The following is a 10,878-nucleotide window of genomic DNA, read 5'->3' as shown; positions in this document are numbered from 1 at the left end:
CAATGGAGTCACGAGAGCAGCAGAGGCAGTCTAGGTTGAAGATGTTTCACCTAGGAGACAGCAGGAAGCATTTGACTAGTGACAACAAACCGGAGTGGCTCAAAAGTAACAGAAACTGTGTACAGAAACAAGCAAATTCAATTTTCATCTTGGTTGCACTCAGAAATGTTCAACCGATAGCACTGCCAGGAATACACACCATGAACTGCTGTACCTCCGGAGAGGTGTAAAAAACCAAGCATGCTAGATATGCTACACTAACGTCACACGTTAGCCAGGCTAGCTTGTTAACATTTTTGGGATCAGAAGAAGTACCTAGAATTCCTATTGCTAAAATAAACTTACCGTCTATTGGTGATCACCATAAAATGACTGGCCAATTTTGAGACAACCCAACTTCTACAGCCAAACAGGAAAAGTAATTGCTTCTCAAGTTTGACTCAAGTGAGTTTGCAGAGGTAGCTAGCCAGCTAGCTGAAAATGACTGACGTTGTCGCGTCTCGGGCACAAGCCTCAACATCCGTTTGTCATCATGATATGTGTCCAGCATTTGCCCAGGTGAGTCCCTCAGCATCTTCACAGTGTTTTCGTACAAAAAATAGTTGTCACAGACAATAATATAATATCCTTCATTTCCATTTCTCACTAAACTGACATGACCAAAAGCAGGTCAATTGCATCACACCACCACATACAGTGGGGAAAAAAAGTATTTAGTCAGCCACCAATTGTGCAAGTTCTCCCACTTAAAAAGATGAGAGAGGCCTGTAATTTTCATCATAGGTACACGTCAACTATGAAAGACAAAATGAGAAAACAAAATCCAGAAAATCACATTGTAGGATTTTTAATGAATTTATTTGCAAATGATGGTGGAAAATAAGTATTTGGTCAATAACAAAAGTTTCTCAATACTTTGTTATATACCCTTTATTGGCAATGACACAGGTCAAACGTTTTCTGTAAGTCTTCACAAGGTTTTCACACACTGTTGCTGGTATTTTGGCCCATTCCTCCATGCAGATCTCCTCTAGAGCAGTGATGTTTTGGGGCTGTCGCTGGGCAACACGGACTTTCAACTCCCTCCAAAGATGTTCTATGGGGTTGAGATCTGGAGACTGGCTAGGCCACTCCAGGACCTTGAAATGCTTCTTACGAAGCCACTCCTTCGTTGCCCGGGCGGTGTGTTTGGGATCATTGTCATGCTGAAAGACCCAGCCACGTTTCATCTTCAATGCCCTTGCTGATGGAAGGAGGTTTTCACTCAAAATCTCACGATACATGGCCCCATTCATTCTTTCCTTTACACGGATCAGTCGTCCTGGTCCCTTTGCAGAAAAACAGCCCCAAAGCATGATGTTTCCACCCCCATGCTTCACAGTAGGTATGGTGTTCTTTGGATGCAACTCAGCATTCTTTGTCCTCCAAACACGACGAGTTGAGTTTTTACCAAAAAGTTATATTTTGGTTTCATCTGACCATATGACATTCTCCCAATCCTCTTCTGGATCATCCAAATGCACTCTAGCAAACTTCAGACGGGCCTGGACATGTACTGGCTTAAGCAGGGGGACACATCTCGCACTGCAGGATATGAGTCCCTGGCGGCGTAGTGTGTTACTGATGGTAGGCTTTGTTACTTTGGTCCCAGCTCTCTGCAGGTCATTCACTAGGTCTCCCCGTGTGGTTCTGGGAATTTTGCTCACCGTTCTTGTGATCATTTTGACCCCACGGGGTGAGATCTTGCGTGGAGCCCCAGATCGAGGGAGATTATCAGTGGTCTTGTATGTCTTCCATTTCCTAATAATTGCTCCCACAGTTGATTTCTTCAAACCAAGCTGCTTACCTATTGCAGATTCAGTCTTCCCAGCCTGGTGCAGGTCTACAATTTTGTTTCTGGTGTCCTTTGACAGCTCTTTGGTCTTGGCCATAGTGGAGTTTGGAGTGTGACTGTTTGAGGTTGTGGACAGGTGTCTTTTATACTGATAACAAGTTCAAACAGGTGCCATTAATACAGGTAACGAGTGGAGGACAGAGGAGCCTCTTAAAGAAGAAGTTACAGGTCTGTGAGAGCCAGAAATCTTGCTTGTTTGTAGGTGACCAAATACTTATTTTCCACCATAATTTGCAAATAAATTCATTAAAAATCCTACAATGTGATTTTCTGGATTTTTTCTCTCTCAATTTGTCTGTCATAGTTGACGTGTACCTATGATGAAAATTACAGGCCTCTCTCATCTTTTTAAGTGGGAGAACTTGCACAATTGGTGGCTGACTAAATATTTTTTTCCCCCACTGTACTGTAGTAGGTAGGCTATGTAATACATCATCAATAATCATTTGAACCAGGGATAATAACCAATTTGCCAGCATTGTTTTCTAGATTAGAACCACTGCCAAAATGATACAGTTTCCCTCCTCTGTCATTCCATTTCAAGGTGCTCCATCTTTAGATTATCTTTAAAATGGACATTGTGCTGTTTGTCACATTCTTATATTTTTCTATGTCCTTCCCAGTGCCCCAGGGATGTTTTAAACCCAGACGTAAACTGTCTCAAACAATAGTCACTCTGGTTAAGTGTTCAGAATAAGGCATTGATTTATAACAATAACCATAAATTGAGAGGGCGTGCACCCTGTCCCTTTCAGCTGAACAGGCTTTATAGTACCCTGATTCCCGATTTATACCCTCTGGCTAAATAAGAAATCTGCATTAATGTGTCTACCCCTTTGAATTTTACATTTACATTTTCGTTATTTAGCAGAAGCTCTTATCCAAAGCGACTTACAAATTGGTGCATTCACCTTATGATAGCCAGTGGAACAACCACTTTACAATATTATTATTATTATTATTTTTATTTTTTGGGGGGTGGGGTAAGGGGGGGTAGAAGGATTACTTTATCCTATCCCAGGTATTCCTTAAAGAGGTGGGGTTTCAAGTGTCTCCGGAAGGTGGTGAGTGACTCCGCTGTCCTGGCGTCGTGAGGGAGCTTGTTCCACCATTGTTGTGCCAGAGCAATGGTGGAACAAGCTCCCTCACGACGCCAGGACAGCGGAGTCACTCACCACCTTCCGGAGACACTTGAAACCCCACCACCTTCCGGAATCACCCACCTCCTCTTTCTACATTTACATTTACATTTTCTCTTTCTCACTGGCACATTAAACCACTGCTGACATTTAAACTCATAATTAAGTAGTGAAAACTGGTACAGCTTGATTTAGACTACAGATACAATATTTAAAGAATTCGACTGTCTCAGTCTGGCACAGACATGTACATTTGGTCATACGTTTTTTGCAATTATACCTTTTATTTCCAGTCAAGGTTTATAGAATTACTGGAGGGAATAACCTTTCATGTTCATGACTATAGTAGAAGGCTGTCTGTTGTTGTTTGTTATCATCGTTAGGGTTACGGTAAGATGGCATGGGTTGTTGCTATACAGTACTTTCACCTCTCCTTTTACTAAAGTTTCCACTCACCTTAAAGGTACACAGGGTCATTCTCTGCCTGTACAACTGAAATACCAAGTAGTTAATGTTTTATTCAACACCATAAAATCGGAACTTTTTATATAAGCTGTAAATGGCAACAGTGTAGACACAGAGATGAAAAGATAAATCAAAGTTATTTATTTGTATTTACATAAATGATGGTACAGTTGAGACATTCAGCCATTTTAATGTACATGGGTCATACATGTAGTTTACTTTGAAATTAAGATAAAATCTGATTTACAAAATAAAAATCTTTAAAAAGTGTTTCCAAAGTCCATCAAAAAATTATGGTCACCATTACGGCATATGTTGCAGGTGATATTGTCGGATTAAATTCAACGAAAACAAATCTCGAAACGACCGTAATGGCTGACCTGGCGGGAGAAGAATTGTCCGCCATTTTGTGGTCTGTGATAATGTGACGTTGTTCAAATAAAAAAGAGCAAACACAAAATGGCAGCGGACTTACGTCGTCTTTTTCATCCGGTGCTTTGCTTTCGAATGCTGCTCCTCTGCAAGATGTAGAATATTTTTCGTAAACATTCCTGTGGCATGAACAACCTATACTCAGTGGCCCCCCTGACACAGTGGTACAGGAGAAAAGAGACCTCCAGCTTTAGTTCATCCTGTCCACACGATTTCGCCGTTCAGTCTCCGCTCACTGCCACAGCTTCATTTAGGGCAAAGCAGGCATGAATGCAAGTAAGGGATAGAGTTCTATCAATATTCATAAACAAACTCAGGGTAGAGGGAAAAAAGAGTACAACATGCATTGATACTCTGCTTTCATTCATTCAACTCACGCTTCGCCCTGGGTCAGTTTAACCCCGAAGATGGGTTGACCACTTTGCAACGATCTGGTCTGTCTGGATTTGCAACATTTGTCCACTCGCAAACCTTTTTTTAAAAGTAGAAATGTACATCTAAGCAATCTTGTGTGTCTCTGGTTGGATTTAAATAGCCCTACATGCTTCAGTCTCATAGATACAGTGAGCCTGATTGGCCGAGAGTGCATGCTGGACATGACCAATCAGAGGGCATCACCATGGTGCTTCCCAACCAATGGGAGGAGGAGGATAGTCTCTGTGATTTCATTGTCACTAAGGGAGGGGGAAACATACTGCCAGGACAGTTGGCACTAACATGGTGAGCAGTGGAGGAGGCTGTTACAGTCAAACTGTATGTCACTGATATGGCCTGGGAGCAGTAGCCGTGATGCAGTAGTCATTGAGAGAAAGAACGGAATGGCTCGAAAAACGAGGCTACAGGATATGCTTCCCAGTAAACACTACCACCACACACACACACACACACACATCACTGTTATCACTGGTCCTCACGTCACAGTAAGGAATAAATGGGTTGATTTGCGAGAGCTCTCATCCTCCTTGAAGGTGGTGCGTCTCCTTGGCAACCAGCTCTGTCTTCTTCGGCCAGGAGCTTAGTATGATAGAGGGACACACTGACATGGAGGATAGAGGAGAGGAGCTTTTTCTCTTCTTCTCTCCCCAATCACTACTTAGTCCAGGACCCCAATATGGTGTCCCTCCCTCCCTCCCTCCCTCCCTCCCTCCCTCCCTCCCTCCCTCCCCTCTCTCTCTCTCTCTCTCTCTCTCTCTCTCTCTCGCTCGCTCTCTCTCTCTCTCTCTCTCTCTCTCTCTCTCTCTCTCTCTCTCTCTCTCTCTCTCTCTCTCTCTCTCTCTCTCTCTCTCTCTCTCCTCTCCTCTCTCTCTCTCTCTCTCTCTCTCTCTCTCTCTCTCTCTCTCTCTCTCTCTCTCTCTCTCTCTCTCTCTCTCTCTCTCTCTCTCTCCTCTCTCTCTCTCTCTCCCCCCTTCTCTCTCTCCCCCCCCCCCTCTCTCTCTCTCTCTCTCTCTCTCTCTCTCTCTCTCTCTCTCTCTCTCTCTCTCCCCCCCCTCTCTCCCTCTCTCTCTCTCTCTCTCTCTCTCTCTCTCTCTCTCCCCCCTTCCCCCCCCCCCCCCTCTCTCTCTCTCTCTCTCTCTCTCTCTCTCTCTCTCTCTCTCGCTCTCTCTCTCTCTCTCTCTCTCTCTCTCTCTCTCTCTCTCTCTCCCCCCCTCTCTCTCTCTCTCTCTCTCTCTCTCTCTCTCTAAGGTCCTCTCATAGCAAACCCATGTAAAAACATTTCCAAAGTGTTATTGACAGTGCAACCTGCAGGCATCATGTGATGAATACAATAGAAAACTGCTGATATCTTGTCTGTCTGAACTAAAGGGGGCATCACTTCCCTCATATGTGCAGCTGCAGCAGTCTGACCAAGAGGTCACTCTGACACAAGACACAGGTGCCTTTGGCCGTTTATTCCTCTTCACTATGGTCTCTTACTCTTTATTTTTTTTCTCGATATCCAGCTTCCTCATGAGGTCTGTCACCCTCTTGGAACAGGCTGATAAGAAAGCCCTGAGTCAGGGTAAAGTTGTCATGTGCCAGCATACCGTGGCCATGTTGTAACGTGAGAGAGACTTGCGGTGAGGATCTTTCTATGTTATGGCAGAAAACCACAGCTGGCTAATGATGGATGTATCTAGGCCTCCGCTCCTGTACAACACAAGCTGTGTGATCTCCCTCTGAAACGCTGACATTTACCCATGGTCTATCGATACCACAGGTTTTCCAGTGCAGAGTAGTACAGGAAATCCATGACTTTGCGGTTTCATCAGATAGATTTCAAGTTCAAATGTGTCTTCAGGAGATTGTTGCCTGCATATTTCTGGTGATAAAAAAGAAGCGCCAACTTTGCTAACTTTTTTCACTCCGTCAACCTTGGCTGTCTCAACTTTTTGGTGGAAGAAAGAAAGAGAGAGAAAGAAAGAGAGAGAGACAGAGAAAGAGAAGAACAATATGACTCAGAAACCCACTCGAATGATTCACTTGTTGAGGCCTTTAACCACCAACAATACAGATGTATGATCTTAATTTGATCACTCTTTTGTTGCTGAGAATATTTCCTGCAAAGCAGGAAATGCAAACTTGTAGTATATATTCGTTTTGAAAAAGGCTTATAAAGTTTGTAATTTCCACTTAGAAATTTCAGACATGATTTGCCCTAACAAAAAATGTATCAACCCCTACAAAATTTAAAATTATAATTCACATAATAATTCACATTTCCTGTTGCTGCAGGATTACTTTCCTGCTGTAGCAAACTGGCTCAAATTAAGATCCTACATCTGTATGTTGTGAGTTGACTTCTTTTTCCACATTAGTCAATTAGCCACACAAGCACATACACTGTCTGCAGCCTGTCTGTAGGGCTGAATAGAAGTCACTGACACGGTCCACAGCCATTCAAATAAAGCAGACACACTCGACAGACAGTCGCCCTCTTATCACCAATCTCTGTCTGTCATCACGGAAAAGAACCACACTGACATGCACACACTCATATTACACACAGATCACAGGAGGCTGCTGAGGGGAGGACGGCTCATAATAATGGCTGGAATGGAGTAAATGGAATGGTATCAAACACATGGAAACCATGTGTTTGATGAGTTCGATACCATTCCATTAATTCCGTTTGAGCCATTACTATGAGCCTGTCCTCCCCAATTAAGGTGCCACCAACCTCCTGTGACACAGATCTTTTTTTTTTTTGTGACACACTTGGAGACATGCCCCATGGGTCATGCGCCACACACACACACAAACACGCACAAACACACATTATGGAGAAGCATCCCTCTGTATTATATCCCTTTGACTACTGCCAGACACCCACAGACTCCAATGAAGCGTATCCATCTCATTTCATATGCTAATCAAAAGGAGAGAGCCTCAATCTAATCTTGATGGAACTGATTAATGTTTCCTAGCTTCATGGGTGTTGGTGATGCTGTCTGTCTGTCTGTCTCTGCACAGGCGGTGTTGGTGATGCTGTCTGTCTGTCTCTGCACAGGCCCTGTCTGTCTGTCTGTTTCTGCACAGGCCCTGTCTTTCTGTCTGTCTGTCTCTACAAAGGTCCTGTCTGTCTGTCTGTCAGTCCGTGCGTCTGTCTGTCTGTGCACTGTGTTCCTGCTCTATGACAGTCTGTATGTGGTCCAATGACGACAGACACTCTCTGACTCAACTCCTCCACAATGCAGCCTGAATGCACTCTCAACCTGTTACTGTGGCCTGAATGAACAGACATACACAGAGGTACAGATACTCATACAGTACATTCACTCTCTGACGCACACAGACAGACACCCGTTGGAATGTAATTTTCTATCCACGGTTCGTACGCTTGAGCACGTGCCCTAGACCTGGGGCCTTGTAGTCTGGAGAATACTAAAAAATAAACATCACAAAGCTGGAGGTTAAATCCTAGGTCTGTTCATAATGTAAAATATAAAGGCGGTTATTTCAATAGCAATTGCTTGTTCTATAGGGAATTGTGATGCACCTGTATAAACACACAGGTTTGAAATGACAGGGCTACAAACTGTTGAATGGACTGCCCTCTACCAACCCCAGCTTGAATAAGTTGCAATACTGTAGGTTGAAGTGTGTATTAGTGTGTGTGTGTGTGTGTGTGAGAGCGTGTTTGTGTGTTAGTCTGTCTCTTTATGTCCTTGCTGTGTGTAGACGTTTGACAGTGACTAATCTCTCCTCCCTTTTCTTTAGTGCTTTTTGCACGTCACTGAATGGTTGTGCAACCCATGGTGAGTCTGTAGTGTATATCCACAATAGAGTGTACTGCTCATTCTCTCTCGTCCTCTCTCTATAGTTCTATTGTGAGCACTGCAATTAGAAAATAGTACACCCTTAGTGTTGTTTCAGATACCTTCCTACCTTCCCTATCAGTGCAAACACAAACACTTCAAGTCAGCTCAAGGGGAGATATGGTATTATGACACATTTGGCTTTTCTTTCTGTCACATAAGAAGGATGAGCAATCTAAGTGAAATGTAATCTTGTTTGTCTTGTCCTTCTAGCCAACTAACTCCTCAGGTGAGAGAGAACGGCATACATGAGATCACTCAAGGACACACAAACACACGTTAGCAGGGCTTAAATAACGTACGTCCAACAGGACATCAGAGACATGCCTGTATTGAGAACAATCATTTGATCGTCCCCTTCATGGCCCCCCACACACACCACTTTCACTTGTGTACAGGGGCGGAGCAGCACATTTCTGTGAAAACAAACACATCATATTTCCAAGAACCACATTGTTACATCACCCCACACACTTCATGTCTCCCTTGGGTTTGTGGTAATAGCAGGAGTGTCCTCTCCTCCAGTTTCCTCCTGACAGGAGCGGATTTGCCATCTGGCAAATTCTGCCAAATGCCAGATGGGCTGGACAATTTTTGTTGTCTGCCATGCCCTAGCCAAGTTTTCCTCAACTCCAAGATATACATCACACCAATGTAAGTGGAGACGAGAGTGTATGGACTCTATCCCACAGGGGTGTCAAACATACGGCCCGTGAAGGGGTCCGATCCAGCCCGCGGGCCATATGCTTGACACCCCTGTGGGATAGAGTCCACACACTCTCGTCTCCACTTACATTGGTGTGATGTGCATCTTGGAGTTGAGGAAAACTCGGCTAGGGCAAGGCAGACACTTTCAATACAAGAATGAAGATAATGCATTTTATTATTTGACAAAATCTTGGTTTTATCCGCCCAAAATAGGATGTTTTGGTTGAGGTGACAATGTACAGTGCTGTGAAAAATGTGCCCCCTTTCTGATTTTCTCTATTTTTGCATGTTTATTTATACTGAATGTATGTATACAGTGCCTTTGGAAAATATTCAGACCCCTTGACTTTTTCCACATTTTGTTACGTTACAGCCTTATTCTAAAATTGATTAAATAGTTTTTCCCCCTTATCAATCTACACACAATACCCCATAATGACAAAGCCAAAACAGGTTTTTAGAATTTTTTGCTAATTTATAAAAAATAAAAAATGGGAATATAACATTTACATAAGTATTCAGACCCTTTACTCAGTACTTTGTTGAAGCACCTTTGGCAGCGATTACAGCATTGAGTCTTCTTGGGTATGACGCTACAAGCTTGGCACACCTGTATTTGGGGAGTTTCTCCCATTCTTCTCTGCAGATCCTCTCAAGCTCTGTCAGGTAGGATGGGGAGCGTTGCTGCACAGCTATTTTCAGGTCTCTCCAGAGATGTTCGATCGGGTTCAAGTCCGGGCTCTGGCTGGGCCACTCAAGGACATTCAGAGACTTGTCCTGAAGCCACTCCTGCGTTGTCTTGGCTGTGTGCTTAGGGTCGTTGTCCTTTTGGAAGGTGAACCTTCGCCCCAGTCTGAGGTCCTGAGCGCTCTGGAGCAGGTTTTCATCAAGGATCTCTCTGTACTTTGCTCCATTCATCTTTCCCTCGATCCTGACTAGTCTCCCAGTCCCTGCCGCTAAAAAACATCCCCACAGCATGATGCTGCCACCACCATGCTTCCCCTTAGGGATGGTGCAAGGTTTCCTCCAGACGTGACGCTTGGCATTCAGGCCAAAGAGTTAAATCTTGGTTTCATCAGACCAGAGAATCTTGTTTCTCATGGTCTGAGAGTCTTTAGGTACCTTTTGGCAAACTCCAAGAGGGCTGCCATGTGCCTTTTACTGATGAGTGGCTTCCATCTGGCCACTCTACCATAAAGGCCTGATTGGTGGAGTGCTGCAGAGATGGTTGTCCTTCTGGAAGGTTCTCCCATCTCCACAGAGGAACTCTTGAGCTCTGTCAGAATGACCATCGGGTTCTTGGTCACCTCCCTGACCAAGGCCCTTCTCCCCCGATTGCTCAGTTTGGCCGGCCGGCCAGCTCTAGGAAGAGTCTTGGTGGTTCCAAACTTCTTCCATTTAAGATGATGGAGGCCACTGTATTCTTGGGGACCTTCAATGCTGCAGAAATGTTTTTGTACCCTTCCCCAGATCTGTGCCTCAACACAATCCTGTCTCGGAGCAGTGAGTGTGAAATGTGAGGGCATATGTCTAAAGGTCTAATGGGTAGTAGCTACACCTGCAAAGTTTATTTTAATGATATATGGCTACTAACAGTGGGTATTATCTTCAGAGTTAGCGATCTACTTAAGTTTTTTGAGTTTACACTTCCTCAGGTGTTGAGCCCCAAATGAATAAGATGGTATTAGTTAGTGCACATAAAGATGTATGTAATTCATCTCTATTGAACAAAACACAAAATATTTGACAGTAAAATAGCAACTATAGTCTAATTGTCAACAAAACAAATATTTATTGAATACCTTAGTAGTCTATTTATTATACTTCAAATCAAATCAAATCAAATTTTATTGGTCACATGCGCCGAATACAACAGGTGCAGACATGCAGTGAAATGCTTACTTACAGCCCTTAACCAACAGTGCATTTATTTTAAACAAAAAAA

The sequence above is a fragment of the Coregonus lavaretus genome, assembly GCF_964263955.1.
Source record: "Coregonus lavaretus genome assembly, chromosome: 31".
Lineage (NCBI taxonomy): Eukaryota > Metazoa > Chordata > Actinopteri > Salmoniformes > Salmonidae > Coregonus > Coregonus lavaretus.
Note: the sequence above shows the minus strand (reverse complement) of the source record.